The following is a 25,490-nucleotide window of genomic DNA, read 5'->3' as shown; positions in this document are numbered from 1 at the left end:
TATTGTTCTAATCCTGAGAGTGTGAGGGGAGCAGCAGCTGCCACTCATTGCTGGGCCGGCCATTTCCATTGTTTTAAACTACATTTCAGGTTCAGACATGAGGAACCGTCGGTAGGGTTTTTGGGTTGTACTTCGCCCTTCTCTTAGAGCAGTACATTTTAAGGGCTTGACAGCCATTATGTGGGTCACAGATTAAAGATGGCTGTGTGCAAGGCCAGACCCTAGCGCGCAGGCATCTTTGAGAATTATATTTATTTATATGGGATATTCAGCGATACAGACCTCCCAGACATCCATGGGTTTAAGACAAGTAAAAACCAAGAAGCTCTTGTCTGTGGTGTACTAATGCTGTGTTTCTGATGCCCATCTTGTATTTTGTATTACATCAGGTCGTCTGGAGATTTCAGCCATAGCTCTCAACTCACCCGCTTTTGGCGGGTGTCACCCGCCTTGCAAAGGGCTGACTCACCCGCCAAGTCTCCTGCACGCCCATTCATTCCAATGGGTGTCTCATCCGCCAGAAACAAAATCGGGTGATTTCACCCGCCTTTGCGAGACAAATGGTTGAGAGCTATGTTTCAGCTGACACCAATTCTCATCATGGGGCTCACTGCTGATGTCATAAAAGGCTGCCTCCCCCTATGTACAAGTGATGACTCCATCCGAAACCGACGCAAATCAGTGAAACTGACAAAAGTGCATCTGAGCAAACTCCTCCCCTTTGCTAAAGGGGAGTGGTCCCCAGATGGGAACTCATGAAGAGGACCTCTTGTCCTTGATTGGTTCCAGCCCATTGTTACCTGGACTTTTAGCTTCAGTCCAAATCTCATCATCAACCCAATTCGGCATCACTTTTTTAAATCCTGGCTATGCTCTCAATCACCTCAGCGTTCTTATTCTCCGTTTAGTCCACCTTCTCGCCAGCACTTGCCCTCAGCCCGCACACGCACACACAATCGTATTATTGAAAGGGACAAATCATGTTCTTATTCATACATTCATCCAGGACTGTTGTTTTAGTGCCAAAACCGGTCCAACAGTCACTCATAAAGTCTCCCAGTAGAAATGCAATCCTGCCCCTCCTTCTGAGAGGATTCGGTCAAAATGACCGAATCCAAATGACCTACACCACCAAAATACCGAAAATAGATACTACTAAATGTCCTACTGACAACATGTTCGTAGGGCATTTTGTAGTATCTATTTGGTGGTGTAGGTCATTTGTCCCCCGCACCACCCCCTGTTCATTATATTATAAATTATAGTGAGCGAGGGTTGGTGACCCAAAAATAATGTTAAAAAATGACCCTGCAGTGCCAGTTCCCAATCACGGAAGTGAAAGGGAACTGGCGTTGCAGGGACCAGCGAGACTGATGGAAACGTAAGTTGGGGGGTGGGGTTGTGGGTGGGGGGTTAGGGTTTCTTTAGATTTGGGGTTGTTTTACCTTGAATGACCGAATGGGAAATGTACGAACAATTTTGCATTACGTACATTTCTCATTCGGTCATTTCTGCCGCAGTGATTTCTGCCGTGGTAAAACAACCCCAATTCTTCTGAGACAGTAGGGTGCTGGCCTACAGAGAACTCAGGAGTTCGCACGAAGGGCACCTGCGCATCCATCCTCCTTCTTTTCATCTCTCCTTACCCCCACACATCCATATGAAGTAAAGAATTTGTTATAAAGCTTCCAGTTTCTTATTCCTCACTATTAACAAATGTTATGTGCAAGTATTTTAATATGTTTAACGATCTTATAATCTCTATGTATGGCCAGATGTGCCTTAAAATATACTATTTTGACCCGTTTTTCCAAACGTTCTTGTGGGAGAAGCCCCAAAGCCCTACTTATAGGGCCTGGCGTTGCTTGCATGGTGGAAAAGGGGACACTTCGAAAAACATTTCCAGGACCACTTTTGGTTCCCAGCCCAACTCTGTTCTGACAGTATTCATTATTAGAGTTGGGCAGCCATCTTGGTTGCTCATGCTGTTTTAGAATAAAAGGGGTGACAGCTGTACAGTTTGCAAACCTAAGATGTACTTCTGATGATGCCTGCGCCACTGATCTACGAAGGTGAAGTTCCATTGAAGCACGCAGACCCTGACATTTCAAAGGAAAATAAAAGGTGAGTCACACCTTTGATCCTCACAGACACGGCACACAGTAAAGTAGGACTGGGCGAGCAAAACAGGAGGACTATATGAGGTAGGATGTGACTTCATAAACAGCTGATCTTCCAGTGGGCATGTCGCAGGTGTGTGTATGTGTTGTACAGGTTCATAGACTCTGAGAGCGAAGTCATCCTTTATTCAAAGTACCAAAGTTAACCGTCAAAGAATCCGCACAGGCTCGTTTTCATTCTACAATGATCCTGTGCTTGATTGCTTTCTCTTCTCTTCTGTTTTCCTTTTTCCAAATGCGGATTTAAAAATAATTTTCTTGGTTTTGATATAAAAATAAAACCCGATCCGGTTAGCCCGTGAACTAAGTTATGCCGATGGTCCCTGGCGCCATTACCAACCGATCAGGCCCACTAGATTGCATTTTATCGCTACAAGCACCCCAGGTTTTCAATCCAACGCAGACCTGTTTATTCAACCAAAATACTTATCTAAGATAGCCACCAGAAGATGGAAGGTGGGGCTCCATGCATAGCCCGTTTTCTATTTCCATTGGGGCCAGGGTTGAAGAGTGACAATGGTGGTGATGCAGCTGCAAAAGGAATAAGGTAATTGGGGTAGGGTTGTTGGGAGGTAAGGGAGCGAAGAGCAGAGGGAAGGGGAGGGTGGGGATAAGATGGCAATTCGGTGTGAGCAGCCTTAACATTGCTTGGTACGCAGGCTTGGATCATGGGATTCAGCCCACAATCAGACCAACCTCATTACCTGTCTCCCCACGCCCTGGGTGCTAATTGTTGTTATATTTTTTGCTATTCAAAACACACATTCTATATTTCCCTACCACCTGCTGTACACTCACAGAGGTCTGGTCGTTCTCAGGTTGCATGGCTGAACTACTATGATATTACAATAGCCAATTACATCACTGTGGGTGTCTAAAGATGGAGGTTTCCGGAAGCGGCAGAGCTTATTTATTTATTTGTTTGTGTATTGTTTGCTTGTTAGGTGTTTATACAGCACATGTATTCTGTTTCAAAGCTCCCACAGGGTAACAAGAAGGGAACATGGGATTGCAGTAGACTTAAAATATACAAAAAACACAGTGGGGGAAGGGACAGTCGAACCTACTATGCCTTGTGAGTGTTCAGAACGTGCAAGTGCAGCAAGGAAGAGGGCAGTGGGGTAGGTGCTGGAGTGTCTGTGCTTGAGGGTGAGACACAGGTGAGTGCAAGGTATGGTAAGTGCTATGCAGCCAGGAGCCGCGTTAGGTGGAAAAGTGCGAATCTCCAGTGCAGAGGATGTGCCGAGGCAAGTGCCGATGGTAGACAGGAGCTGGGAAGATTGGGACTGAGTGGTCAGGGGCCCAGAGAAGGCATAAGGGTCCTAGACACCAATCACAGCAACTGCAAAACGCTTTACACACAGGGAGTTGGTGCCAGAGGAACGTAGATGTCTAGAAGGAGAGTATTTTGTAAGTGAGAGTTGCAGGTAGTGTCGTCCCCAGCCCCAAACAGATTTGCGGATAATGCAGAGGGATTTGAATTTTATCCGTGCAGCAACTGGGAGCCAGTGAAGACTTTTTAGGGCAGGAGAAATATGGTCCCTCGGTTTAAGGGCAAGGATAAATCTCGCTGATCTATTCTGGATTAGCTGAGGTGGTCACAAAGTGGAAGAAGGTAAATTGAAGAGGAGGATGTTCAAATAGTCAAGCCTGGAGAGATCAAGGGCTCGCATAGCATTGAGCCTCTGGGCGAAAGTGCGAAATGGCCAAATTCCTTTGAGAAGGAAGAGTTAAAAGTGGGACTCCTTAGCAATGTCCTGAGTGTAAGGGTTGTAGGATAGAGGGGAGTCAACAATGACTCCAATGTTTCTGGCTTCAGAAGAAGGAGCAATGGGATAGCCCAAAGTGGGAGCAGGGGTCCCAATTGGAAGGATCTCAGTTTTGCTGGCATTGAAGCAGAGATTGTTGGAAGTGCACCAGGCCTGGATGGCAAATAGGCAGTAAGAGCGGTCAGTTAGGAAAGAGGTCAGCCATTCCAGTGCCCCTTACCAGATACCAAGGGTATCATGGAGCCTTTGTATGAGGATGGAATGGTTGACAGTGTCAAAGGCAGAGGAGAGATCAAACAGGATGAAGATAACAGCAGGGAAATTGGAGCCAAGGGATACAAGCAGTTCTTCACAGTGTTCAGAAGAGCAGTTTCCTTGCACCTGGATGCTCGGAATCCAGGTTGATGATTGTGGAGACCACCGACAAGTTTAGTGTGCGAGTTGAGTTGGGGCAAGGCCAGCTTCTCCAGCAGTTTCCCCATAAAGGGGGTGATTGAAATTGGGAGGCAGTTGGATGGACAGGTAGGGTCTGCTGAAGGTTTTTTTAGGACCGGGCGCAGAAGGGTGTGCTTGAGGGAGGAGGGGAAATAACCAGTGGCAAAAGAATGACGAAAGAGTGGTTGCAGAAATCAGAGAACAAGAGAGCCAATGTTGTCCTTGAGGGTTCTGGACAAGCAGGGGGCAACCTGTTTGGAAGAGGTCTTCATAGAGCGGACAACTCTGGTAACTTCTTCAGGTGTGACAGGGGTGAAGGAGGAGAAGGCGAAAGGAGGGTGAATGGCCAAGGGACGCAAAGGGCTGTGGGATGGGTTAGCGGGTGAGTAACAATGGTGTTCAGTATGTCCTGACTTTTGGTGGCAAGGTGAGTGGCCAGTGCGTTGCAGAGGGTCTGAGAAGGAAAGGGGAGGAGGAGACTGTGGAAGGGTTGGTTAGCTTCCTGCATATTTTGAAAATTCTGCCATGTTATTGAATGCACCAAATACTCGTGCCAGAATGTGGGCCCTTTTTTTGGCATGGATGGAGAGTCTGTGTTGGCTTTGTAGCAGGCAGCAAGCCAGTTTGTCAGAGGGCAAACCTGAGGCTTGCCACTTAGGTTCAGCTGATCTGCACTTTTGTTTCAGGGCTGCAAGCTTGGAGTCATACCAGGTGTTATGCTTAGAGGCGGCTTTCAGTCAGATCCTCATGACTGGGGCAGGGATGCCAAGAGTATTGGTGATGGCTGAGTGAAGGTTGCTGAGAGCAGAGTTGGTGGTAGAGTCTATGGTGGGCATAAGGGTGATGAAGGTGGAAGCAAAGGCAGCAGCTGACACTCATTTCATCAGGCGGATGTACGAGAACGAGGTTGGCTGGGCTTTTGGGGGTCCAGTAGGAGGGCCAAAGGGACCCAGGTGGGAGGTGAGGAGAGAATGGTCTGAGCAAGAGAAAGGAGTGACCAGAGGGAAAGCGAGGGAGAGGTACAAGAGGATGATGGCATCCAGGATGTGTCCAGCCGAGTGGCATTAAACCTTGGTGAGAGAGCGAGAATGTCTAGGTCAGTGTCTTCAAGAAGGAGGCAGGTGTCAGCAGAGTGTTTGTTGGCTGAGCGGCCATTAAGAGTCGTCAGGCGGAGGAGGTCTCTGCCTTTGAAGGTTCTCTGAGGAAGAGCACAGGGGCGTGGTACTCTGGTCAGAGGGGGAGGGATAGTAAGAGTGGTGGGGGGAGAGGGGAAGGAAGGAAGGAAGGAAGGAAGGAAGGAAGGAAGGAAGGAAGGAAGGAAGGAAGGAAGGAAGGAAGGAAGGAAGGAAGGAAGGAAGGAAGGAAGGAAGGAAGGAAGGAAGGAAGGAAGGAAGGAAGGAAGGAAGGAAGGAAGGAAGGAAGGAAGGAAGGAAGGAAGGAAGGAAGTTGGGTTGAGGACCCTGAACCAGGATAGTGCCAGTGTGGTAGACATTAGCGATGCAATGTGAAGATGAGAAGCCAGCAAAGAGGACTTTCCATTTGGTGCCACCGTTAATGGGAGAGGAAGTGAAAGGGGAGAGAGTAGAGGTAAAATGAGGGGTCCACAGATCTGGAGAGGGGACAGAGAAAAGGATATCTGTGAAGACCTCTCTGGAGGTTGCGCTGACATTCGTGCCTGCGATGTGAAAGCCAGGGTTTGCACGCAGGATGTCTTTATTGTGTTTTTTCATTCCAGACTTAGTGAGAGAGGGGGTAGGAGAAAGAGTAGCAATTAGAGAAGATGGCAGAGATGGTGAGTGGCATTAGGGTGGCGGAGGGAAAGTTGAAAGGTTAAGGGTGACTGCACTGCACAGTTCTAGCCTAATCTCACAGCTGTCCTAGTAGTAACCAAGGGAGAACAAAAAACAATGCAAGTATGCGCACAGGATGGAAAAGGTACATATGCAGTAAAACTAGGGTGCAGGAAGTAAAATACACACCGCTAAATTTGGTTTCCAAGGAAAAGGCACAAATGCAGTGAAATTAGGTTGCAGGATGTAAAATACACACAGCTAAATTCAATTTGTGCTATGAAAACAGTGCAGAGAGAGAGTAGAGAAAGTGCTGAGGATAGGCCAGTGGGATACACACAGATATATAAGAGGGTGCTAGTGAAGGAGGCAAAATGGAAAAGTTCAGCCATCACTCACGGGAGGTTTAGCAGTTCATAGGGGTGCTAAGGCCAAAGTTCATGGGAGAGCAGCATATTTTGTGGTGGGAGTGAAAGAGTGGGGGCCCCTCCAGCCCGGACAGGTACAGACAGGGTCCTTTTGCCATGGGCCTTTGTTCAGCTGTCCGGCTATCACCTACCAGCACCCGATTGACCCTTATGAAGACTGGGGGATCAATCAGAGGATCGTCAGGGCAGGCATTTTAGCACTTCAGTGCTCGGAGAAGAAGGAGGCCATGTTGGAAGGTGCACAAAGCAAAGCACCTTGTGGCCAGGTAGTGCAAAAATAAGTACAGTGTGCCCTCAAATGAGGTGGAGGTGTGGGGGGGTGGGGCGCAGTCAATGCAAGGGAACAAAAAATCAGTGATCTTCCCGGCGCTTTACAAAATAAAGGAAATATTGCTCCACATCCCAACCGGGCTTACCTTATATCTGCCGTGCCTGCATAAATGTAATTCTGCCTCCTGGTGCACTGGGCATGGCTACAATGAATACAACATGGTTTGAGATCAAAAATAGGTCCCTGTGAATTACGTATACAAGCAAAAGAAAGGAAATAGTGGAACACTCCAGTAGAAAACAAATTTAAAGAAAACAGAAAACACCAGAGAATTGGTACATTTCGAACTGGAACATGTGTCCAGATAACCCTCTACAGTCATTAACTGTGCCTGCTGGTGTATATATGGTGTATATATGCAAAGGCCAATAGGGGCCAAAATGGATGTTAAATGCAAATTGACACTGTGTATATGTGAGTTGCTGGAGTGAGAGTTGTGTGCAGGTGGCATTGGATTGGGTGCCAGGAGTAAGTGTTTCTGACAGCTTTAAAAGAGAGTCCCCATGAATCTTAGCGACATTGCAAAGAACAACCATATCAACAAAGTGTGGGCCCAGGATGCAAAACTACCTTCAGAGGTTCTGGGTTTTTGAAAGCTAACCTCTTGTGTCATTTCAAGAAAGTACAGTTACTTATAGAACTTAAACATCCTGTTTACCTTAAAGTGTGGCCTGATAAGTCCAAATCCCTTTTGTATAATTGAGTGCTGGAGTTGCCACAGTGATTGGGGTATAGTTTGTCTGTTCAATGTATGAAGATAGGCTCCCCCTTGCCGTCTCACCCAGAGAACACATCACTCCTGCCCTCAGGGTGCTCCACTGGCTTCCTATCAGCCGGCGGGCAACTTTTAAGGCCATGTGCATTTCATGTCATGCCCTCCACAAGACAGGCCCTGAAATCCTCCAAAACAAGCTTACATGCTACCAACCAATCAGAAACCTTAGATCTGACTCTGCACTCCTCCGAGTGATCCTCCCTTTCAATTCAACCAGAGTTGGAGAATCCTCATTCTCCATCCAAGCTCCCACCCTCTGGAATTCCTTTCCACTCAGCATCCTCTGCAAAAAGGTAATCTCTCCATCAGGAAGGCCCTAGAAATCTGGCTCGTCCCTCCAGCTACCTGACAAACTTTCCCCACTTCATGCTTACCTTCATGACACCTAGACCATGAAACTGTTTGTGCCTGGACAGTATATCCTCAAACACAAGGTAAAGTATAATCTTGGAGCAGACTGGATGATCCGATTCTAAGCAAAATGCCAACTGATGCTCAAGGTACGAGTTACGCAGTCACGCACCACTTCGATGGAAACTAGCTGCAGGCATGGCTGCCACATGCATGCCTTCACATCCATACACCAGACTAAGACACTATGCACAACATCTATGCCATCAGAATGCAGCTAAGACAAGTCTCTGCACCCACACACTCTCCTGACTACCTCTCCACATGCCTGACCATCATAGCAGGGACGTCATTTGGGGGTCACCAGAGGTCGCAAGTGTGACCTCTGAGGTCTCCCTTGCGACCTCTAAAATAAAAAAAAATGTTTTTTTTTTTGCAATGCAATGCAAGCTCCTGGGCTGTAGCCAGCACCATGTGGCTCTTTAATTCTGGAGTGGCTAGCTTTCTTGCTCAGGCCCCTTAAAAAAAGAAGAAAAATAAGAACATGAGGACCACAAGTCTAACACTTTCAGCAATGAATTTAAATAGGAAAGAATAGGAATGCCAAAAAATGTGTCTTTCTGGAATTCTATACAATAATTGCTAGACTCATTAAAGGTTAATTTCAGGCACACTTCAGGGGGTGAGTCACTGATTTAGTCTGTTCTCAAATGCCTCAACTCAGCCTTTCATCCTTCTGAGGTCGATAAATTGGTACCAACACAGGTTGGGTGATATTGGGTGTATATTTCTTCTATGTAAAGCGCTTAAGCTTAAGTGCTATGGTAATATGGGCCTATACACACTGATCCTAACGATACATATACATATGGCGATCCATTCAGGTATGAAATGTACATCACATTATAGTGATATCGTAACCATATTTTTCGTAGTGTACAATGCTATGTGATGGCACTTCCTATTTTGTCAACAGGTGAAAGGTCGTGTTCCATCGCTTCCCGCTATATCACTTTGGGTTGGGGTCAAATTACATCACTTCCTGTGATGTCATTAGGGGTCAAGGGTCGTGTGATGTCACTTCCACTACCCCTGGCATTTTGGTGAAATGACGTCCTTGCATCATGGGTAGCTTACTGGGGCTCGGCCATCCCACCCATTTTCTTCTATTTTGCCAAATGCACACACGCATTTGAACCCTTTTGACAATGTTCCCATACCTTGGACTTCGGACCCCCGAGGGCGTTCCCCCACAAGCGTATTGAGCCCATACTAAATGGATAAAGGCACTTTATAAATGACAAACTATTACTATGGCTACAGATACCCTGAATACATTTTTCACACTTAGGGAAAACCTCTTTGAAAAGTGTTACATTGAATGGAATGAGGAATTTCAGGCTGACCTCTCTGCGGAAACCTGTGGCAAGATACTAGAGTACGTGGCAAGGGTTCACATCAACATGGAGGCTAGCTTTCACCAGCGGAACATCCTTGTCTGTCTCTACTGGTCATAGGGTCAGTTTACAAGGCATTGAAGAAGGACACAGACACTTGTTGGAGGTGTGGCCTGCCTGGTGCAAAGCATATTTGCTTGCCTCTACTGATCATAGAGTCAACTGTACAAGGCATAGATGAAGGACTCACATGCCTGTTGGAAGTGTGACCAGCCTGGTGTGGATCACACTTTTGTTTTCATCTCCCATGGTAAGATTCTTTGCAGCTCGCATGAAATCGAAGACAGGATAAATCTTGCATCTTAGACTCGTAACTGAAATGATCTGGTTCAACAGGCTGCAAGGTTAGGCTCTCTCATGCTCTGATTAAAGAAGGGGATGGTGACAGGCAAGAAGCTTATTGTACACCAATGGAAGGTGGGTAAGTACCTGAACCTAGAAAACTGGTTGGAGGAAATAGGTAAATTGTGAAGTTTGGACAGAGTGACTCTTGCTGCTCCAAACAGGAACTTCATTCGAAGTGACTTCCTGGATTTTTATTATGGTGATTTATAACTGCAAGTTCAGTGGAGTAAGGGCTGAGGGAGTCTTGCTGGGTTCTCATGAGCAACCCTACAATGGACGGACGAGTTATATTCCTGGAGTGGGTGGACGGGGGTTCATTTTGCATTGCCAAAGGGACGGAATTGGAATACCACCTGGGACATTTTGATCCAATATTGCCCTGAGACCCCTTTGGGTGACTCGCCTGCACATTGACATTTTCCCCTTGATCTTAGTCTTGGGGTTGTTTGGGTGTAGGGTGGGCGTGGCAGAGGAGGGTACAATACAGCCGGTAGCTAACAACAGGGGTTTGTTTTTCAGCCAATCTTTGCATGTTTCCTTTGAATTACAATAAAATATTTTTTTGACCAAAGCATGTTTTTTTTTTAACGGTGTACTTATGTGCATGCTGCCAAAGACATCGTACCAGCAGAAAAGGTGTCACTCTTGAAACGAAGGCAAGACACACATACCACTCTCTAATACTCTGCATACACACTCTTTAATACTCTGCATACCCACTCTCTAATACTCATACCCGCCATCCAACACTGAACAAACCAGACATATACCTCTGCCACAAAAAAACACCGGAAACTGAAGACACTCTACTGACAGTACACAACACTCAACAGGACACTAAAACAAACGCACATAAACCGCCCATATTCAACCTTGCATTATACACCACTAAACGTAGACCAACTAAAACCAAACCAGCACACAGTGACCAGTTTTTCCGAACTGAAGTTACAAACAACAGCTCAAAGCTCTCTTGTGCTTTTCCCTCTTAATGCTACTAACTAACCTCACCCAAACCCCTTCCTTTTCAGATCTGCCAGAGCGCCTGGAGACCGTGAAAATGGCAGTCGTATGTAGTATAAATCACAATAACGTAACATAACACATATTCAATTCTGGGCAGGTTAAAAAATCCTTGTGACGCAAACATGTATGCCTCATCAAGGGGCTTGGAGTTGTAGCAAGTTCCAAAGGAGTTGCAGACATCAACGTAATATCTGCGTTTTTAATGCTTGTATGCACAGTTTAATATTGTAAATTAGTACCCGTCGTATGTGCATCCACGGGATATACTTAACGTGATTGGCTTGTTTCCAAGCCATACCACAGTGTAATCCCGTATGTACGCATGTACGTGCCTGTGTTGGTTCCCGGCGGGGGGCATGGCAGCCCTTTAGCCAATGAGAAGGCTTGAAACAGGGCAATAACCCGCTCCGAGCCTCTCCACGGCCCCACGGCTGGAGACTGCCTTCGCCCCCTGGCGGGGACTCAGGTATGTTTTTTCTTTCCTCCACCCCCCCTCCACTGCAAACTATCCCCTCCCCACCCTCCCAACCCTACTTACCTTCTTTTTTCTAATTTTCTTGGGAGCGAACGTGCTGGGAACACTTCTGTCCCCAGCCTGTCCGCGCCCGATGGTTGCCATGGAAAGGGAAACCGGACTCTGTTTTCCCTTTCCCGGCAGCCATTTTGTTTTATTTTTTGTTTTTCGGAACAGAAATATATGCTATTAGTACCCTGGGCTAATGGGCCGAGGTACTAATGGCAATAAGCCCCTCGACGGCGGGCCAATACCACCCGTGGTAATGCCCCAAGGGCTTCGTTAACTATGTGTCAGGACGAGGTGGGGGGGTCTGTACTTCCGCTCTCTATATGGCAGAGGAAAGGCACAGAGGACCCCAGCCGAGATTCTCTGATATGGTAACGCTGGTGGAGCAATCAAGGCCTAGCTTCTCAGGAGGTGATGCGGGCTGGTTCTTAAGTACAGTGTATCCCCAAGCCCCCACAAAGGAATGTCCACACACTGTATTACTGAAAACACAGTCTTTATATAATTAATATTCAAAGGTTATGTACACTTATCACAATAACGCACTTTGCGCTCCGGAAAATCAACAATGGTAAATATCTACAATTCTACAGTGGTACCACTAATATTCGATTAGAGTGCATTCAACAAGGCTGTGAAAATGCCACACGGATCAATAGCAATGAAACCAGCAATAGAGAGAAGAGAGAAAGCAGACGGATGAAACAATAGGCAGGCGACTGGTCCTCGCTACTGGACACAGCTCTGAGTGGAGATCCCCCCACCTGGGCAACCTGTAAAATAACGATATATAAAACAAGCCCAGTCCATATATTGTTCAAGAGTCTCGTTCTCTCCCACAATGTTTTACCCCCCCAATGTACCTGGTGGAGTAGAGTTCGTCGGCGAGGCGTCGACCGATCCTTCTGGAGTGACTCCCTTTAAGGCAGGAGCCACGGATCGTCGAGAGGCGTCGCGGACTCGGGGTTCGGTGTCGGGGAATCGGCGGCCCTTCTTGAATGTCGCCCCTTTCAAGCGGGAGACACGGGGCGCCGAACGTCCGACCGTGAACCGGGTAGAACGACGTCGATGAGGCAGCAGGCTTTGATCCGAGTGGTGCTCGTCGACGACAGAGCGTTGGCGTCCTGCAAGGAAGAGGCGTGCGGGGCACCTCGGTGACGATAGTTCTGGACCGCAAAGAGATGAGGAAGAACTGTGGCCCAGCAAGGGCGTCGAGTCGTCGGCGTCTCTGCGGTCTTTGGGTGGCGGGAAACCCACCGGTGGATACTCCTCGGCGCGTCGACGGTCAGGCCTTCTCCCACAGGAGACGGCACGGCGATGCAGACGAGAGCGTCCGTTGATCAAGTTAAAGTTCTTAGGCAAACGGGAGCACGGCGGCTCCGGTCGGCGACGGCGGTCGTCGACAGTGGCGGACAACAGTCCGGGTGCTTCGCTTTGGGATTCCTCAGCAGTCCCCGTATCGGGTCGGCAGCCTGTCGTAGGTCTGTCTACCAGGGAGCGTTGGCAAAGGTCAGCTGTGCACGATGGTCCCTCGTAGCTCGGGAAGAGGGCGCCTTACCAGGTCCTCTCTGGGTCAGTCCTTGGAGACACAGCAGCCTTTAGATCGTGAAGGAGAGCCACGGCAATCCTTCTCTTCCAGCAGGGCCTCAAGGTCAAGCGTCAGTTACTCCAGTTACTCGTCGTAGTGGACTTCAGCTTCTGAACAATTTCCAGTGGTGAGAGGTCCCCAGATATACTATTTGGTCTCTCATCCACACTGCTGGCACACACTCAGCAGCCAATCGTACAGAAGGGCATTCATGCAGTCGGTCAGCCAATCAGGCACGCAGGGCATTCAGGCCACTCTTCTCCCGCTCAGACACTCACAACAAGGAATGTGGATTGAGACAAGTACTCAGCCATTCAACTCTACATACTGCATTCAGTCCAGTTTCGGGCAGGGCTGTCTCAGTCTTTGTCTCTCATGGCAGAAACCAGACAGCCACAACACGGAGTGCATATTGGTCACACTCCCCATTCACCCAGGTCCCACCCACAGGAGGTACCCACAACATACAGTCAGCGGGAAGGCTCCAGTAAGTCTAGCTGGGCCTTCACAACAACACCATATACGGAACTTCCACCCAACAGCCAGTCAGGGGGAAGGGACAGAGTCAGGGCTTCCCAGGACTTTGGGAAAACAAGGTATCAGGCGATAGAAAGCAAGAGGCCACCGGGGCCATCTTGTTTCCTATCAGGAATCAACTGATTCCAATGGCAGGGCCGGGGTACCCTAAAATGGCGGATACCCAGCGCACCTGTCAAATTCAGCATGTAGCTGCCACCAGCCCATACCCAGCTCTGTGGGCCACCCACGGGTGCCCAAAAACATACACTAGGGGCACAGGGTTGCACCCCTACCCATGGGTGCCATAAGGGTATCCCATGGGTCTGTTCACCAAACCAAAAGAGAGAGCTGCACCGCCAGGAGTCCCGCATGGACTTCTGCGCGGAAAACACGACAGAACACACGATAAGCACAGAAAAAGGACAAGGATACGGAGGCCCTGTCCCTCCGATGCATTTCCAGCATCACACTATGGACCCCGGGGGCATTACCTGGGGCGGTATTGGCCCGCTGTCTCGGGCCTTATTGCCACAATAGGCCTCAGAGAATGCACACAGCTAGCTTCTTACAAGTCCAGCTGCAACTCTCTGAACGGTAGTCTCTAGAATTGCCAATCTCGCTATTTTACAGTCCCATTTACTATCCACTCTCAGCCACGCCAACCTTACTTCCCTCAAATATTGGTGTAACAGACACTGTTTCCTTCCAGAATTCAGGTTCGCAATCTCTTAAGAGCTCCTATCGTTTCTTGAGTCCATGCTCTCTGACCTCTGCCGGCATCTGCCCCTTCCATGAACCGCACCTTATTTCTTAGTTCTATAAATCTGGTGGTTGCTTTCTTTACATAACCCTGTTACTTGATGTTGGTCCAATCCCCAACATCCATGCTAACTTCCATACAGAATTATTTGCGTGTAAAACGGAGATTTGCGTGCCATTCAGCCCGCAAATCTCCCTTCGTCAAACAGGGATTTGCGGGCAGAATGGCACACAAAACCCCGTTTTACACGCAAATAATTCCATGAATCAGGAGGTGTTATGGCGCATCAATGCTGTCAAAAGATTGCATCCTCTAAGTCAAAACATTTTTCACATAATTGATTGATAGGCTGATATCAATATATACTTCAGAAAGTAAGCATGTCTACTTTCACTTACTACTGCACCTCAAAAGCATTACAGAGCCTTGATGAAGCACAGGGAGGTGTGAAACAGGTCTCGACTGATTAGGAGTCACTTAATACATCTGCAGCACTCAATACATTTTTTGACTGGGCTTCAATATGTGCAGAGAGCACATTCTGAACAATGGAAATTGAAATCAAATCTATTAATGGTTCATGATTTCACTCTTTAATAAAACAGCCGACAAAGAAGAGATTGGCACTGGATAAAATATCTAGTTGTTAAGAGTGCAGGTAGACAGTGCTTCATCTCACAAATCACAACATTTTGCCCCAGTTAATTGACGATCTACAAATAACATATGAACCGTGTAGAGCTGCTAAACCACCTTTTGCTATCTAATTGCTGTATAATGTTAGATTAAAGTCAGCAGGGTTTAATCCAGGTGTGGAGGGATCAAATACATTTGTGAACATGGACTACGGACATTAAAGACTGACATTATTTAAGCAATAAGCTGAGAAGGGGGGTGGGGCGCTATTAGCGGTGCCCATAGTTACAGGCCAGAACGAAGTGAGTGCCTTAACAAATGCCCTGGGGCATTACCTGACGTGGTAATGCCCCTGTGTCAAGGGACTGATTGCTATTTGTACCCCGGCCCGTTAGACCGGGGTACTAATATTTTGTTTTTTCACTTGCGAGAAACTCCGAAGTTTTGCACATAGCTTTTTTTAAAAGGCCTGGCACAGAATTGGAGAAGGGACTACATGTAGTCCTTTCTCCCTTTCCATAGTGGCCATTTAAAAGATAAAAAAAGAAGGGACTACACGCAGTCCCTTCTACCTTCCCATGCCAGCTGAAAAAGATATGCCTGTTGGCGGAAGAGGAAAGAACCTTGTGGGATGCGGTGCGGAATGCCACTGAGGTAAGGGATTCACAGGTTCGTAACCCCCGCGTTGCAGGCAAATGTGGGGGCTGTAACAATGAAAAAAACTTCTTGTTGGTTAGTAATTACATTTATTAGCAATCATGTGCCTGGAGAGTGAAGTTGGGGATTAGAGAGCAGGGTGTGAAGAATTGACTTCTGCTCTGCAGGAGTATAAGTATCGGCATAGACTAAATGCCCACTCAGCCGGCACACTTCTGCAAACCAGCAGCCAACAATATCATAAAGGTTAAACAGGAACAGTTAAGAGATACATCTCCTTTGCTTTTTGTGGTAACCTAGGTCAAGGGAAGGTTATGCTCTTAAGCGGCCTGAGAATGTGATCCAGTAGTGACCGAAACAGCACAGTAACACAGTCCAAAATGAAAGGAATGTCCAATCAAGGTTCTATAAATATATATATGTTTTAATCTAACACACCATCTGCAAGAAAAGACAAAAGAAAAAACTGCACAAAACCCACCCCTGTGGAAAGAACAGAGAAGATGCAATATATTGCATCAGGCTCAGCTTTAATGGCACTCTGTCGGGCTTCCATGCAGTAGAATGGGGAGCCTTAATTGGTCTGGTCTTCCACATGTAGTGAGACCCACTTCAGGGGTTTTGGGACAGGATGAGTCCGTTCAGGATCTGCCCTCACATCCTAGGGAATTCTGGTGCGGAGTGGCAGGCCCTGGTCCACACCAAGAGTCACCCCCATTGCACCCTCATAGTGGGTAGCGGGCAGAGCTTTCCTCTGTTGGACTGCTCCTTCTTCACCTCAGTGGTTGAGGACTTTGGAAAGTGCAACTCTCCCAAAAGAGTCCCAACGACTCCTTCCAGGTGTGGTTCCGTAGTGAATCAAATAAGTGGTGTGAGACTCCTGCCTTTTGAAAAGTCCACAGGTGATAACCAGCTTTAGGGGTCCAATTCCTGTTCTTGGATCAGTGAACCGTGTCCTTCTGATATTAAGCCCAAAGTGCTTTGCACTAAAGGAAGTGGAAAGGACAGGATGGAGAGAGAGATGCAAAGAGAAATAAGAGAGTGGAAACCTTTCCCAACTGTACAGAGCTCTCCCTGTTTACACTAACCCTGCCCCTTTCCTTCTCAATAGGACCAACGACTGCTTTGATATGCAACACCCTAATGTGAGGCTACTCCTTTAAAATGGGTGTGCTTCATTGATTCATGAGCCTAGGGCAGCTTCCGCTGAAGTGGCTGTCTCTAGGGGAGGGTGTTACCTACCCTCACAAAGAGCACCAAGAAGAGACATCTCCATTCAGGTAGCTTTCCTGTCACCAGGCCTACCTCCAGCCGGGGGGGGCCAAGGAGCCCCCCCTCCATTAACACCCCCCTGACCTCCCCTACAAAGCAGGCCTTGTCAATGGTAACCACCACTGGGGCCTGAGCGGAGCTAGGGGAGTTGCAGGCAGGGGATATTTAACAATTAGTATTCTGCGGGCCTGCAGTACAGGAGGTGCAGCGAGCATGTGTTTGCTACAATGATTTATGCCCCACAGCCATGAAAGCAGAACTGACCAGGCAGATGGGTGTCAATTCACATCTCTAAGTAAGGTCTCAACCATCCCCCTGCTCAGTGAATATTCTTATCTACCTCTAGGTCGGTTCCGGGCCACACTGGCTTGAAATGCGAACCACGTCTGTGAGTTATTCTTCATCCCAACGCAATGGCCTTTTGGAAGTGAGCCTGACAGGATTGAGGCGGCTCCAGTTTTTCTGGGTTCCTAAAGGAAAGGCTAGCATGACAAGCATGAATGATGCTAATCAAGCAAGCTCCATGCCTTTTTGGAGATGGATCAGAAATGTGTCTGTCCTCACAACCCTCTCCGAGAGGGGGTCTTTTCTTGATCTGATATGTGGGACGAAAACGTTCTATAATCACCCCCTCCTCTGACCCGATCAATTATACTTGTTAATGGCTCTCTCACTAACCCCACCTCTTTTTTCCCATACTCATCATTTCCTTAGAAGGGCCACAGAGACAGCCCTGTCTCTGCCCACACCCAGCCCTACCCAGCAGCATGATGGGGAGAGATGCTGCATGGACCATCGCCTGGCTCCTATTCCTATTCGGTTTACTAAATCCGCCTAGAATTGAATTTCGATTCACGCTGGCAGCTCCCGGAAGCCAACTTTGGAATCCTCTGAGGTTAGTCTTCCACAGACAAATTTGTAATCCTCTGAGGTAAGTTCCCGTTAGTTGGGCCGCAGAGAATAGATATTGAGTGGGTGAATTGTGAGAATACATTTATGGAAACACGCTCGCTCGATGGCAACCTGTTTGGTTACTATGGTGACATGCTGTCTTTGCGATGCAACGCTCTGATGCCGATTGTCGAGATTGATACTATTCGCGCATGGGTTGCACAATGTGAATGATACTGTAGGTGCGTGCAAGGTTTACGAAGGCTCATAGACTGCCCCATAGGGATAGAATTTGATCCTTTCGTGCTGGGTTCTCAATATCCTCGCTAAATGCTATACGTAAAGTTGGTGCCGTTGCGAACTAGTGATGTATCGCGGCACCTCATTGCCTTTATTTTAATGGTGGAGTGGTATGCCGTGTGTTACACAGTTTTGAATATTTTACCTTTCACCCAACTACAGAGAGGCAGTTTAGGTTATGTATGCACTTCTCAATCTTTTTGAGGGCATATCTATTGGCATTTTATTGACCATACCTATAATAGGCTATTTGTCATCATAGGAATGAAGCAGTTTGGAAATTCTTTTTCCACCTTCCCCTGGATGCCTTTGTCAGGCACATCTAATAATTATTGGTGAGTCCCTTTTTTGACTGTTTGATGATGGCTGAGTCTTTCTATGGGTAGTAGTATTGTGGAGCCTGTCATCGTTCATCTGCCTTCTCATGCAGGCCTCCTCGATATTATAGCTTCACCATTTATTTGGAGACAGCTGTTTGCAACACTGCAGGTAAGCTCAGTGAGAGAGCCGTCCAGTGGATACTTGGACATAAGGGAATATAAAGGATAAAACACTGATATATATTATATTGGAATATAGATACAGGTGTAAGTTGGATAACACTGGACGTAACAAGTGGTCCACATTAGAGCATACCAATCGCCTGACTACTACCACCAGGTAGGATGTTCAGCTTTACATTAAATGAGAATTGGAACAACTAATGACACATTTATAAGTCCTATTGAAAGAACATGTCACTCTTCTATTGCACACCTACATAATTCATGTACATAAGTTTCCTTTATTTTTAGACACATGGACACATTTGGTTGTTGAAAAAACTGGTCATGTCCTGAGGAAGACTGCAAGTGGCAGGAGCATTATCTAATGCTCGTTAGACAGCCGACTCTTTAAGAAGAAATGAAGACACAACAAATAAGGGGCAGGTCATAGGCAAAAATGACTAGGTAAAACTGAAGTGTCCCCTGATTAGCCAGGGACGTCTTTGCACTTTATACATATATGTGGACCTTTTTTAGTTTGGGTCTTAATGTTGAATATTGTTGGTTTTTGTGACTGCTTGAATTGAGTATTCTTGTAACTATGCAATACCCGTAATTGTCCATGTATCATTGGTTGGAAGATGTACATCTTGCCAAATAATTGTTAACTTGCATATGATTAAAATGTATGTATTTTTGATAAAAAAAAACATTTACTGATTAGGTCGAATTTTGGTGGACATTGTGTGACATGAGGCCTTGATCACCTTCTTTCGTATGTTCTGATGATAGCCTGGAGGATTAAGGCCTACCAGGCACCCTAAGTGTACAGATACATCCAGGTTTGCTCCAGTGCCCCCCTTGTCTCCTCATTTGTTCCGCTGCTAAAGTTGATAAGGTCAAATAATGGGAGAGACCAGTGTGGAAAAAACAAGGAATCTTTAGTTAAGGGGCATGGTCTGGGGGATAGAATCACAGAAAGGAGGGAGCCCTGAGTAAAAGGAGGCGACTTTGTTAAAAGTGACAGGTGTAGCCAGAGGGTATTGACATGCCACGAGGTCGGGCCCTGGCACAAAAAATGAAATCTGGATAAAAGGAGCTAGGAATGGTTAACGGGTATTCACTCAACTTGAAAACAGGGAGTTTGCTGAAGTAGGGAGTGCTATTGAAAAGAGAGATACCGTGCTGAAAGAGGTAGACAAAATGGTGTAGATTCACCTAGCAGGGGGATATTTGGATAAATGAGGAGGACCTGAGTAAACTAAGGAGATATTTGCTAAAAGAGGATGAACTAACCTACAGGAGAGCTTCCTGGCTAAAATAGTGAGTCCACTACTAAAAGGACAGAGGCCTGGCAAAAAAGGGAAACTGTGATTTAAAAAGATAGTCTTGCCTAGAGGGGGATTACGCCTAAAATGTGGAGATCAAGGTTAAAGGGGTAAACCTGACTTAAGGGAATAGAGTTACCTAAGAAGGGACTTCTGGCTAAATGTGAAGGACGTGTCTGAAAAGGGCTCACATTAAGGGGACATCTGGTTGAAAATGAAAGGAACTGGCTCTAAGGCGAGTGGCCTGGCTAAAGGAGTTGGGGTTTATACCTTATCTATTGAGGGCAACATTGGCTGCAGGCGGCGAGAGATATCCCCCGTAAAGCAGAGTGGGTTAGAAAGTTTAAACTAAAGCACTAGGTATTTAGGAGAGTTTGCTCAGAAAGATGATCTCCGAATGTGCCAATTTAGGTGCTATATAAAACACAATAACAAATACAAATAAAAATAGTAATCCAGACCCTTCAGCCTTATACAGTGCTGTAGGGTAGAACGGGTTAATGACTGGCGGCATGAATGATTAGGAAATAAACACATACTTAAAGCACACACAACTACAAACCCCAATGAGAGATCAGTAGGTTGTTTAAACAAGTCCCCAAACAGGAGTTTCATGCTGAATCAACCATCCCTACCACATAAGTTCTCAAATTAATTATAGAAATTGCTGATTTCACACATTTTGGCACCATGCTCCAAGTAATTTAGCTCGGAAAATCATTGCTCCATTCTTCAACTTTTGGAACTTTTGCGAACTTCAGGGATGTGTGGCTATTATTGTCTTGCCTGCCAAGAAGCCTCATGACACATATCACGACTTGTATGCACCAGACAAAAGAAAAAACTGCACAAAACCCACCCCTGTGGAAAGAACAGAGAAGATGCAATATGTCGCATCAGGCTCAGCTTTAATGGCACTCTGACGGGCTCCGATGCAGTAGGATGGGGAGCCTTAATTGGTCTGGTCTTCCACATGCTGTGAGACCCACTTCAGGGGTTCGGGGACAGGATGAGTCCTTTCAGGATCTGCCCTCATGAGTCTGAAGTACCATCTTTCTCTGCCTTGCTTAGGCTTGCAAAGGGCGACTTCAAGTCTTTCTTCCATGTCTTTCTAAACATCTTATGATAGGCCAGACTGAAACATTACATGTCATGTTTCCAACCTTCTTTGGCTTCGCTTATCCCCAGTTTGCTATTGGGTTTTTGTGGAGACTTCTGTAGTATTAACTATTTGCTGCACATAGATTGCAGGCAGGAGAAGTTCGAACTTCACATCCCCCAGAGTGCATTATTGCAAACCAGTTTTCCAAATTTTAATTGCAGGTCTTTTTTCCAGTTTGCTCTTGCTTTTCCATAAATCCTATCTTCTGGTATGTTGCGGGGAATCCCAGATGTACACTGTCAGGCAGGAAGAAGGTTACCTATAGGCCTTTCCTCAACTTCTGTTTGTCTCTGGGAATTACATGGTGCAGGTCTATGGGTAGTTTGTGTGAATAGTCCTGTGAAGTGGTGGTGAGGGAGCGGTGGGTACGTATACACCATGCGCCATCTCATGTCTGTGGGCATGTCATGGTGTAGGTCTATGGGTGGAAAGGGTAAGTGCTCCTGGTGAGGTGCTGGGAGAGAGGAGTAGGCACCCTCATATCTTTGGGAATGATATGGTGCAGGTGTACGGGTGGTTAAGGTGAATAGTCCTGCAGGGCAGGAGGGAGTGGTGGATAGCTGTAGGCCTGCCCCCATCTCATGTCTGTGTGAATGATGGGTGTAGCTCTGTTGGTGGCTAGGGCTAGTTGTCTTGATGGTGGGTGGGGAAGGAGTGCTGGGTACATGTAAGCCCTTCCAATCTCTGTTAAAGGCACGTGCAGTGGTGCCTGGAGACAAATTGTTTTCGGAAACTTGTTTTTTCACCAGGAATGAAGTCCTTTGCCTTTGTGAACAAATGAGTTACCAATCCCTGTTCATTAAATGCTTCGGGGGAATCAAGGGATGAATCTGATCACAAACTGAGTTCATCCTTTTGTGACTGAATGATATGGCAGTTATATTTACATGCCTAGAAATGGTTAATAAATTGGATATTTACACAAGTGACCTGCCCACGACACTTTCTCGGAATGACATCCAAAGTCAGCAGCGATCCACCACTCAATACTTCCATTTCTGTGTAGCTTGACTTGACTCCCCTACGCTAATTTATTCAAAATTGTGCAACAGCGTATTTCAGCGACAGCAAATACTGCCAATGAGACCAAGGCCAGAGTAAAGCAAAGGCTTTGACTTGGCTTTAAATGCCAAAGCACAAATTGGGCTGTGAAAAGAAGTCTAAAAATGGTGCAAGTCATATAACTTTAATCATATTGCAAACCATAAAAGTAACAAAACGTAATGTATACGATAGCGTACTTGCCAACCCTACCGATTTAGGTGGTAGGATACTGCTTTTTAAGCAGTCCTACCGCCTACCGATTTATTGGTATGAAATACTGATTTATTTATTTGTTTTAAATTATTTATTTTTTTACATTTTTTTTTTTGTCCACGCCAGCTTGGGGGAGTCTTTCAAGGGCTCCCACGAGCTGGCGTAGCGGCATAAGCGCGGCATGCAGACTTTTGATGTATAAGGTGCCCACGGCGGCGGGCTAAATGCGCCCCTCCGCCGCGGGTGCCTTTGACAAAAGGCGCCATTAGATCCCCACCACGCCAGCTCGGGGGAGTCTTTCAAGGGCTCCCCCGAGCTGGCATAGCAGGAGAAGGCGCAGCATGCAGGCTTTTGATGTAAAAGGCGCCCACGGCGGCGGGCTAAATGTGCCCCTCTGCCGCGGGTGCCTTTGACAAAAGGCGCAATTAGCTCCCACCACTCCAGCTTGGGGGAGTCTTTCAAGGGCTCCCCTGAGCTGGCGTAGCAGGAGAAGGTGTGGCATGCAGGCTTTTGATGTAAAAGGTGCCAATGGCGGCGGGCTAAATTCGCCCCTCTGCCACCGGTACCTTTGACAAAAGGCGCTATTAGCCCCCCACCATGCCAGCTCGGGGGAGTCTTTCAAGGCAGAAGGCGTGGCAGGCGCCTCATTGTCATTGAATGCATCAGCCGCGGCATGCTCATTCAATGACAATGGGCTGCTGATGTGCCCTATACCTATTACCTCCTCGTCTGACTATTTTTGAAAACTTTAAGATCCCTAAAGATTTTTGGTCACAGAATGTTGGCATGTATGCTATAGTAATGTTTGTTGCATCATGTTAAGTTACGCGACTGCTTTAATTTCCATCCATATACTGCCGATAGGCTGATATGCACTCTGTCATCATCTGACACTCCCATTGCCACGACACCAGCTTAAACCAGTCCAGCCCCCGATCCTGAACTGGCTGCTTGAGAACTTGAGTTTATGCGCCTCTGCAACTGCAAGTGAATACTGCTAAATTCTTCAGGGTAACGTGCGAACCCAGACTAACTAGATACATTCACAGACTGGTTGCTAATCAACTTCAGCGGCTCTTGCTGTCTCATTTCATTGCAAAGCAACTGTGCTTTTACAGTACAGATAAAACGTACGTGCCTCTTGAGGCAACTGAGGGAGAGCGATACCAGCTAAGGTGCAGGTTGCACAAAACAGATCTGCTTAAGAAACACAAATGCTGCCTTTGACCCCAATCCTGAGACTTAGGGCCTCATTACGACCCTGGCATTAAGGGTTTAACGGCACCGTAAAAGGGGTCGGCGCCGTTAAACCCTTAACGCCTGATTACCAGGTCCCTTTGCGGGACCCGACCTTAACGGCTGTTTTTTCCAGCCATTAAAGTAGGGATCCGCAAAGGAACTTTGGTGCTAATAACGGTACCGCAATTTGCAGTACCGTTATTAGCGCCTTCCCCATTCCCATTGAGCCCTATGGGGCAAAAATGGGAATGGGGAAGGGCCATGGCGGCATGGGGAATTACCGCCCCACCAACCTCGGAATGGGGTGGTAATTCCCCATTCCGCCATGGCGGACACCGGCATGGACCATGGTGCTAATAGCACCATGGTCCTCCGCCTGGGTCGTAATGAGGCCCTTAATGTCTTCTGGTCACTGACGTGTTGTGGCCAAGCCCCAAAAATAATTATATATCTCTTGAGTTCTTGAAAATGGAAACCGTTTAAAATAACTTAACTTACCCTCATTTGGTGCTTTGGCACACCTCTACTAATTGCCCATTGGCCCACAGCCGTATCCTTCACAAGTGAAGAATCACCCCTTTCTTTAACAGTATCTGACAACGCGTCAGGAGGTGTATGTGTGTATTAAAAAGCTTGAGTACACATATGTGCTGCATTCATTTCCTCATTTATACCGTCTTAAATGGATGCTCACATTGTCATGACCCTTACCCCTGGCCCTCACTAGCAAGTCAACCTTCCAGTTAGGGCCAGGTCAAAGGCCTTAAAACCTCATCCAAGACTCTCTTGGAATCAGTCCTGGCTTCTTTGGCGCCAGGCTCATAACCATCATGAAGACCAACATTAGAATGGGACTATTTACTTGGGACTATTTAACTTGGGGGGTTCAGCCAACATGGAGGCACACACATAGCTCAGTTACAAGGAACTGAGCTATGCGGTCTAGTCTTTTGGGTGTGGCAGGCCTGGGACTATTTTACCTGGACTACTTTACCTGAGACTATTGAAACCGCACCCAAACAGCAGAAAGCGTGTTATTCTGCTGTGGGCAACGTAACGCTCACCGTGTCCATTTCTTTGATGCCAGTTTACCTGAAACCAAGGACCTGTAGAGAGAGAAAGAACACTACGAAACTTACCTGGAACAGTATCCTGTCTTCAATCCATCGCCGACTTCAGTTCCACCACCTGAAGTTACGAACTCCATCATCCGGCACCGCATGCATCTTGGAATACCATAACCTGGAAAGAGGAGTAAGAAAGACACATTAGTAAGCGTTTACTCACGTTTCCTCGCGAACAAAGAAAGCCACACAATTCTTACCTGGGTAGTCATCTCCTGGTCAGTATCATCGCTGGAACATTACGGCGCTCGTCGAGCAACATCGCAACCTGCAAGGAGAGAAAAGACACAGGTTAGCAGTATAAAAGGCGAAACAGCGCAGCGCATTGCGCATTACTCACCGGACAGCATCGTGCACACCGCGCTTTCGCCTACCGGCCCATGCTCATCTTCAAACTGCATGACAACATCAAAATACCTTTCCATACCTAAAAGGAAAGAAGCAAGACATTATTATTCAAACTAAGAGGAACATAAGAACTGCATGTAAAACTGTAAAGCAGCAAACCTATGGAGTTGCAGCAGGCCTGGATTCCCACAGGGGGGCTTGCACCAGTGAAGTAACTTGGTCGCTGCTCGCCACCCACATCTACGCGCCCCTGCCACGATGAGAAGGGTGGAGAATCCACCTTTTACAATATTAAAGTGAGGAGAAGGCCAAAGGGGAAGGAAGGAGTTGAGGCCAAGGGAGGTGGGAAAACCTAAAGACAATCTGGTATTGAATCCAGCTCTCCTATATTGCAGACCCATCTTTAACCGGAGGCCTTACCAAGGGACCGGGAGAGGGTTCGAGAGTGCAAATCATCCAACCAGGGCTGGGTGGTGTCCCCGTGGATACCAGGTGAGAGTAACAGAATGCAAAA

Source organism: Ambystoma mexicanum, chromosome 3p (assembly GCF_040938575.1).
Source record: "Ambystoma mexicanum isolate Mex_15411 chromosome 3p, UKY_AmexF1_1, whole genome shotgun sequence".
Lineage (NCBI taxonomy): Eukaryota > Metazoa > Chordata > Amphibia > Caudata > Ambystomatidae > Ambystoma > Ambystoma mexicanum.
Note: the sequence above shows the minus strand (reverse complement) of the source record.